The sequence below is a fragment of the Triticum urartu genome, unplaced genomic scaffold (assembly GCF_003073215.2).
Source record: "Triticum urartu cultivar G1812 unplaced genomic scaffold, Tu2.1 TuUngrouped_contig_5123, whole genome shotgun sequence".
Taxonomy (NCBI): domain Eukaryota; kingdom Viridiplantae; phylum Streptophyta; class Magnoliopsida; order Poales; family Poaceae; genus Triticum; species Triticum urartu.
Window position 1 is genome coordinate 13,176 of NW_024115771.1, and position 9,718 is coordinate 22,893.

A 9,718-nucleotide genomic window follows, 5' to 3' on the forward strand; every position below is an offset into this window, starting at 1 on the left:
AGCATTCTACTAAGATAGTTAAGGATATATATACTAAAAAAAATAGACGCTGATTCGCATAAATACATTACAGTACATATAAGTTCCACAAACTAGAAAGCAATTCAATGAATGTCTCAAACTGAATTGTAAAAAAAACATCTCTATGACAAAATCTCAATTTATCACAAACTAGAAAACAATTCAATGAATGCTCATATAGATGGAATTAAGGAGTTGACCCACTTTCTCCAATTTCATATAAAGGAGCTATAGCTCTTCACAAGGAGGTTGGCGTCTCGAGAAAGCCAGATCGTCTCAAATTTGCCATCAGATCGTAGTTAGCCCACGTATATTGGGATTGACAAAGCCTGGCATAATGATCAAGGCCACTTCTCCAGGTGTTCATCGTTTGTTCTTGCACTCTCCATTCTCCAAAGAGAAACCGATGGTTCCGATCAGGCGATCACGGAATCCGAAATTTACTGCGTGGTCGTGTTCACAAAGGCATATGCTCTTCATTCTTTCTGTGCATCCACAAAATGATTCTACTTGTGATGATTGATGTTTGATACTTTTGACAAATATTGTTTTATTGCTTCTAACAATCTGTACTTCTGCCACTGGATTAGATACATAAAATTTTCCAGACGTGATTGCTGTGGGAATAGTTGCTTTTATTTTTTACTCCATGTTCATACTAATGCTTACTAGATTTAGACAATGTTATTCTTATGTTCGAGCTCTGCACAAGTAACTCGTTTGTCGTATGTTTCAAAGGTTGCCATAAATCGCGTGTCATCATACTGATTGGCGAAAAATTATATTTCAATAGGTCAAGCAAAAGTAATAACATTTTATTTAGCAAGGATATTTTGATGGTATTTTACAACTTTATACAATAAGCTGCAACAATAATAGATAAAAGTTATGTTTTGAAGAGCATGTCAAAAATCCAAATGACACATATAAAAACATAAAGAAAACCTAGCTGTGCAAATGTGAGGTCACCATTTCTAGTTGTCTACTAAACTGAGTGAAAGCTTTCTGTCTAAAATCCCAGAGAGTTCTCACAAAGGCTTCATTAACAAATGAGAGCCTGCTTAAAAGCTGAAAATTCACAAGAATCGCCTCATTTCTCAGCGTTAGAATTGTATGATGCATCTGAAAAGGGCGAAAAATCAGGCACCCACGGACACCACATCTCCTCGTTGCTTCGACGGTGTAGGTTGGATGATAAGTTCATTCAAATGCTTGAAGTTGTGCTTGTCTCAATTGTTTATCAGAGCCTTCATAGTCGGCTCGTTTCTAGTCCGCGGGCGAAACAAGACGATGAAGAGCCAGAACAAGGTCCAGTATGTAACCTTCGGTCCTCTCCTTGCTGGCGTAGTAGAGCGTCTCTACCTTGCTCACTTTGGCATCTGCATGGGCGAGCATGTAACTGACACTGATCCGACTTTCTTGTTCGAACCAGTTTGCTTCGTCAACATCGATACCCTCAATCCTGACACAGTGAATTAACTCATGAGAGCCTGACAGGACATTGCAGTTTATACATCTATTTGCATGAGCAAACATAGAAACAAGACTAGCGGGCGATTATACGCTGCGTACCCTTTCATCTCCCATTCTCCAAATACTCCATTCACGTGGTACCGCCTGATATTCATCAAGAAGGCAACAAATTTAACCGGGAACGTACATCGTTAAGAACAAGATTCCAATGTCTAGTTATCTGTGCAGTACTATTAAAAGTAGTGCTGTTCTGTTAACTTGCATCAAGTACCTTGTGGATTCGGCAGCTGGCACAAGCCATCGCAGTACCCTGTTCATTTCAGCTCTCACCCCTGCTCGCGTCATGTTCTACAAGATGCAGAGGCAACCGAGATGACAAGGTATGGATTTGCTATTTTGTACACGTTATGTTTGCTAAAAAGGGTGTGCTACTTACCTGATCTCTGCCGGGACTACGCAGCTGGGTATGCAAAACTGGCTTAATCTGAGGAGGCAGTGCTTGGTATAATGCCTCCCGGTCATTTTGAGGAACCGCCGGTGATACCAATGCCTGACAGTGGGATATGCAGTCATTAAAGCATAACAAGAGTCTATGATTGGCTGGGGAGAGGGTTACATCACATCCTGATTTGGAATGCTAAGCTCTTCATGTGGCAGCTTTTCCAGGATGCAATTTGTGTGTGTGTGTGTGTTCTCTTTAAATTAAAAACAGTGGCAAAAGCTTTGCCAAATTTCACTGAATGAAAAGTTTATGCATAGTGTGGAATCAGTTCATCACATGTTCTTTGGCTGTGGGGCGGCGAAAGTGGTTTGGGAAGTTGTTGATCTCCCCCGGGAACTTCATGTACCCTAATCATTTGTGGCAACAATTTGCTTGGATGCATGCTTATCTCCCTTTTAGGGACAGATTTTGTACAGCTGCTTTGGAAAAGGAGCAGAGTCTGTTCTGATCACAAAGTGATCCGGTCCCCTTATGACATTTGTTTTCCATTTTTGTTCTTTGTTGCTGTGTTAGGCATCTGGGCAGGGATACAGATGAAGATAAGGCATTGAGAAGATATTGCGGCTGTATTGCTTCGCTATAGTAGTTTTTTGGCCTTGGCTTTACTCCTGTCTGAAACTTCTGTTGTAAGGATCCTTAATTTCGGTGTTCAAGTTGGTGTCACAATTACTGTTATATAAACTTCTTTTGTACTCCCTCCATTCCTAAATATAAGGCTTTTTAGAGATTCCAATACAGATTACATATGGAGCAAAATGAGTGAATCTACACTCTAAAATGTGTATATATACATCCATATGTAGTCCGTATTGAAATCTCTAAAAGGTCTTATATTTAGAAACGGAGGGAGTATTTCCAACTTTACATAATAAACATGCATGTGGTTTCTTTCAAAAAATATTTACTGATATATAACTTGATGTCAGGGGAGGCATACCAAAGCTTTTAGCTGCAAAATGACATTAGCATAATGCAACGCAAGTCCAGTAGCTCCTAACGTTTTCGTGAGGTTGATAGCTATGTGAAGTCTCCAGATGATTGCTCTGCATTTGCATGACTCTTCGAGAAAGCTTCGTTGATTTGAAGATGCATGAATTCTACGATCTCCACAAGTTTCTCCACAATCTGCAACAAGACAACATGGAAAATTGGTAATTCCATGACTAGACTTAGAATGAAGAAACACTAATAGCAAATCATCGTCATCGGGGGTTATTACATCGTCCATACTCTTTGACCAAAATGATTTGCTTTTCAAGACCTTCACCGCACCCCTTTGGTTCTTCATAGCATCAATTTGTTTCCTAACAGGAATAGCCGCTACATCTGCATATAGTTGTTGTATAATTAGAAAGGAGAAGAGACTCATTGAATGCAAGTGACGACTTAGCTAGTTTGTAGTACAATAAGCGTGCACAAGTCTGTCCAGTGCTAGCATTTCTTCATGTAGAACCTGAACAGATGGAAAGTGGAATCTCAGGGTTTTGTCAGATGAAAACATCTCTCCACAAGGATGTAACGACTGTGCAAAAAAAAGTATATACTAACCCGGGTGTGTTGTGCCAATCTTATTAGATACTTCATACTGGGAGGTACCTCTTCACTGAAGTTCTTAGATGGCAGTGGAGAATCACCTCTGTTCATTGGCAAGAGCAATGTATGTAGAAACAACACATAAAGATGAGGCATGGTGAAGAGATGGACTCCACAGTGAATTAACTGGCAACCACGATAAGTTTTACCTGCAGAAATATCTACTGAGATTGTGCCATTGACAATCTTCACACAGATCTCCAAACCTGGCAACCTCTATCGAAAATCGTCTCAAGTCCTCTCTGCATAATTCCAACCAAATGCATGTAAGGTTTTTCAACAAATATAAACTGCTAAACAACCAGGTCCAGCAAATCATGTTACCGTATGTCGTCTTCAATGACAATGGACAACTGACTGTAATCTTCCGAAATAAGACGGCGGACACCTTCAGACCTCAGCATGCCCTCTTTCAGGTGTCTTATTCTTTCTTTAGAGAAGGATTTTATCAGATTGGAGGCCTTGACAATTGTGTTGGCGATCTCGAAAGCATGGATCGATATCTTTCTTCCTTTGGGAGCAGAGCGGAAAACGGCGCTCATATTTGTAGAACTTGGGGAGGATGATCTACTTATCATTCTGTTCAATTTTGCTGTTAAATTGTTGGAATTCACATCACCACACCCTGCAAATGCGTCTATTTCTGATTCCTGTAAGATTAGAGGAGGCCATGAACTTACTATATCGAGCACTTTTGTTTTAGGCTAGTAAATTAACATGCAATGCTCTTCCCTGCAAAAAGAATTAAAAAATGCAATGCTCGACTACTGAATTAAGATAAGCTCAGCAAAGTTTACCCGTATGTGCTGTTCTGATTTGTGTGCTTTGCACCTCTGTAATCTAAAACTATTTTCTTCCTTGACTAAATACATGAAGCAGTGCTACTGTAAATTCTTTCGAGTGAGATTTTTTTTGACAGAGGAGCTCTTTTAAGTGACCCGTATGGGCTGTTCATGGGCCATATGAGGTTTTCTACCAGGAATAAAATCAGTAATTCAAGAGGAACCCTCAAAAAAAAGGAGGAAAGATAGCATGTACACATAACAAATTAGAAATTCCCTCAAAAATAAATACACCTAGCATTAAGAAAATGAGAGATTAAATTGACCATACTGGCCTTTGGATAGTACTTGATGACCTATTACTCATCTGAGGTAATATGTGTATCAAATGTTGGATAAAAAAACGGACGGTCCACAACAATTTGGGAGCACCTTAGATCCTTAGAAAAATAATTTCAACAGATATCCAGTTGACCATTCTTGTAAAACAACGCATAAATTTTATTTAAAAAGCTCCATGAATGGAAAAGTTAGATAAATTTCAGTTGGCAAATTCTTACGAGTTCAATTTCCCTTTCCTGTACTACAATGAAGATGTTTTCTAAAGAACTTACCATAAGAAAGGATGGTATATCAGCTTTTTATTGAAGCAATAAAATTAGTTTTTTTATATTGATGTATGTAAAACTCTATGGTACAACTGTCAATGGAGTGCTAGCTTGAGAATGTGTTTACTCCATATGGATGGCGTTTTAGTCTTGATTGGTCCTCCAGCAACCTTAGGATGTTTATTCCTTTTGTAATGCTATATGTCAGTCATTTTTTTTTTCCTAGTCTGGACGCTTGTTTGCTTGAGCTATCCCTCTTTATTCTAAAAAAACTGACTCCTAATGCAACATCCACTTTAGGTCACATCACTCTAAATATATTCCAGTTTAAAAACTGACTCCTAATGCACCTTGAAATTGCCTTAATTGTGTCAAAATTAATGTATGAAAATTTAATATTTCAATTTATTTTTTGCACTTCAACAACATTTGATCTTCACAACTTTATGCGTAAAAATACAAATTTTATGTAAAAATATTTCAGAATAAAATGCAGCAAAGCGCAGGGATTTACACTTAGTTTGTATCAATTTAACTCTATGATGCTGTGCCGTCGCAATGCGATGTTTGGAGTTAATAAAATGCTCTTTATTGAAAATAAAAACTACTCCCTCCGATCTAAATTAAGTCGCAGTTTTGAAGTAAGGTTAGTTTAACCTTAGTTCAGGGTTTAGGGTTTAGTTTAACCTTAGTTCAAAACTGCGACATTTATTTTGGATAGGAAGGAGTAGCATAACATGTACCAATGCACGCCATTACTTATCATACCTGGCCCACTGCTGGCACATCATTCATGTCAAAACAATATTTTGTGCTTTCCAATTCATTCAGCGTTTGTAATATATCCCATGCAGAGGGCCTTTTACTGGGATCGGGATTAAGACAATTTAGTCCTAATACGATGCATCTATTTACTTGCTCGGAACATGTTTCCAACGCTGTATAACTTAGTGTTTTTTCCAATCTGTGCCTCCAATTTGCAATCACCTACAAACTTGCCACAATAATTTAGCATATCATGAAAATGAAAATGTTGGATTTATTCATCTTACTTTTTTTTGTGGGATGGATTTATTCATCTTACATTCTCGATGAAGTCCTCAAACGGTGTTTCACTACTCTCGGGATATTTCCTGTGTCCCGTCATTAACTCTATGATTATAATGCCTAAACTGAATATATCTGACTTTGTTGTGATCAATCCATTTGTTATGTACTCGGGAGCCATGTATCCACTGCAGAAAAAAAATGATACATTTTTATATACTAGATCAATCGAAAAACAATGAATTTCTGAGGAGGAATAGCTTACAATGTACCCCCACGACTTCTGGTGATAATTCGAGACTGTTGTCTGCCAAAGAGCCTAGACATACCAAAATCTGCAAGCTTGGGCATCATATGATCATCCAACAATATATTTTGGGGTTTAAGGTCCAAATGAATAATGCGGCACTCATCATGAAGGTAATGCAAACCGCTGCAAACTCGCCTAATTATATCATATCTTATGTGCCACTCAAGTCCACAAGATTCAGCTGTAGAAATAGAACAGAAGAACCACTATATGCATAAAGAACCAATATATGTATATTGTATCATCCAACTTAATTTATGCCAAAATAATGAAGTATAAAGGAAAACAAGATCTGGCTACAGCACAACATACCAGAAAGATGCTTATCAAGGCTGTTATTTTCTAGATACTCGAAGCAGAGTAGTCTTGTCCGCGTTTCAGCCATGACATATTTCTCTCCTACTTGCTTCGCTTCCCACCGTGATTCAGCGCAGTAGCCTACAAGTTGTACTATTTTTTGGTGCTTAACCCCGATAAGATAGGTGACCTCATTCTGGAATTGATCATCTTCTAGTTGCATTTCAAAAAGTTTCTTCACAGCAATCATTTTCCCATTTTGAAGCATCCCCTGTCCAACCTCCTTTTCTCAGTATAGACATTTTCTTTGATGATATTCTCAAAGTGGATAGTGAAGAAGAAGAAGAAAAAGAATCCATCATACCTTGTAAACCACTCCATACCCACCTTTTCCGAGTTCTCGCTCCTTGGAAAAATTGTGTGTGATGGCTTTAAGAAATTCTACTGGCAGGAAAATTGGAGTGACACTTGGCTCTTGTAGCATGTTCTCAAATATACCAAAATCCATAGTGTTTGGCAGGAAAGTATTGGCATGCGCACTAGCTTCATTGCCCATTTTCTTATACTCTTGTAAAGACAGCAATCGGTTATGACGGTCCGTTTACCTCCGTATCCCCTTATGTGAGCCAGTCTTGCAAACAGCTGAGATGTGACCCTCTCTGCTCCAAAGTTGGGATAAAAGTTGTCAGTAAGTATCAATAACATATAATGACGACCGATTAGGGTGTAACATAGGTTAAGTTTGCATCACGAGTGGTTATGGCTCGCCTTATAACATAGTCTAATTTCCATTATTTGTAACAACGCGTGGGCGATATAATTTAATTTTTACTGTATTTGGCTAGTATGTTGAAGGAAATTTGCAGGTGCACCTCAAAACTGGGAGCATCTGTTCAACAGGATCAAAATGAACTTGCCACCCTTGCGACTAAACAGGGGTGAGGAATAAGTAGTACCCCTCCCTGATCTCCAACAAAATCTGCATCCATCTTGGGATTAAATTACATACAAGCACAACCAATAATAATAATAAGATGAAATTACAGGTGTGAAGAAAGGTTCTTTCCAATATACTACTCTACTAGTCCAGTAAGTAGTGAACAAAACCTTGATTGCCATTTATTACCACCGTCCCAAATTACTTGTTTTGGTTTTACATCCGTATTTGGACAAATTTAAGACGAGTAATTCGGGACGGAGTGGGTAATTGCCAACAAGATGACCTGGACGTGGACATATATAAAGAAGAGAAGCTAAGGCGCAGAAATAGGATAAATTGGGATTGTTGTGGAATTAAAACAGATGACTGAAAACAAATTGCATTTTTCTTCTTCAGACAGTAGGCTTTTCACCCGGGGCTATAGTTGAGGCCGGTACCTATCCCAAATTCCAAACGCCTCCCATAAAAAAAAATAAATCCAAACGCCACCCCTTATATGTCCTTACTAGTGGCGGCCTTCTCCATCAGCCGGCACCCCTCCCGCCCTCCGGCAGAGGGGAGCTACCACATCTTTGTCCGGCAGAAATCCATGGCTTCTGAGATATCGCGCGCTCATAATCCGGCCGCGGGAGCTTTGCTGCAACACAAGGAAGTTCCGGCGATCGGCGATCGAATCTGAACTATTCTTTCTTTTTTGAAATTCGAATCTGAACTATTCTGCTACTACTGTATCCTACCTACGCGAGAGCATGGGGAAACGAGGCGCGCGGGAATGACACCAGTGTCAAGGGAAACCCCGATCCCGTGAAAATCCGTGATAATTGACGCATCGATTCCTTACCTGGACAAGAAAGATCAAAGGCCTGCGTCTGCAGCGCGGTGCAGAGCATGAATCGAAGATGTCGGGATAGCTTGACCTTGACTCCGCCAAAGGGCTCACCGGCTCCGGAGATGAAGAATTGTTGGCTTCACCTGGGCTGTGCAGACTGCAGTCTTCAACTCACAAGTCACAATGATGGTGTGCCACGGTCTCTCTCTCTCTCTCTCTCTCTCTCTCTCTCTCTCTCTCTCTCTCTCTCTCTCTCTCTTTCTCTCTCTGGTTCTGGTTCTGGTTCTGGTTCGCAAGGTTTAAGAAAGCGCAGAAGTAGACCATCTTTTTTTAAATCCTTCTTGTATATACTAATCAAAATCAATATTCTCTATACCATTACAAAAATCACCACTTGGATACTACAGAGCCGACCAAAATAAATAAGCTGTTCTTCAAGTTCTTGATTGATCGGACGGTAGAGTGTACAAAGACCGAATCCCACTTCAATCACTCCCGTGTTAATCATCTTCCCATCACCTTCCAAATTAAATATAGTTATAAGCGTTTCAGCTCATATCCTATCCCCACACGCGACACAATATAGCGACACTGCAACGCTCACAAAGCCTCTGATGCGCTGCCGGCCGGTTTCCTCCTCGCACTCTAGGTGTTTGACGAATTGTGCACAAGGTATTTTTTTTGCTTTATTTCTTTTTGGTTGTGGACAAATGAGTAGGTGGTAATCAAAACTATTGCATCGTAGATGAGTTGTTCTCCGCATGATGATTCCTCGCCGTAAGAGGAATATGACATGACCGACGAGGAGGACATTACTTTGATCTTGATGATGCACAAGAACAAGAAGCCCAACAAGCATGGTGGTTCCGTTTACGAGCGAGAGGTGATTCGGAGGGATAGGCAAGAGGCGCACGCTAGATTGATGCGCCTCTACTTTGGTCCACCCTGCTTTGGTCCATCTCCAACATATCAAGGGCGATGCTTTCGTCATCGGTTTAGGATGTATTCGGTTTTGTTCCTTCACATTGCCAACTATACAAAGCAACATGCTCTGACCTTTGAATGGAGGAGGAATTGCACCAACAATCTTGGACATAGCACCATCCAGAAGGTGACTGTCGCATTGCGCATGATGGCATATGGTGTTTCGGCAGATTTTTTTTGCGGGTGTTTTCGGCTTATTTTTTATTTATGATAACTTGGCAATGGGAGAGAGCACTTCGATCTTTTATGTCAAGCGATTGCAAAGGTAGTGGTTGAGGTGTTTGGGCCATAGTATCTGAAAGCACCCAATGCTCAGGACATGGCGAGACTTT

General features: G+C 39.9%; 1 pseudogene; it reads right to left on the reverse strand.

The window, feature by feature from the left end:
* Positions 1 to 950: 950 nt before the first annotated feature.
* LOC125528801 lies at positions 951 to 8,644 on the reverse strand (annotated as a pseudogene).
* Between the last annotated feature and the right edge of the window lie 1,074 nt (positions 8,645 to 9,718).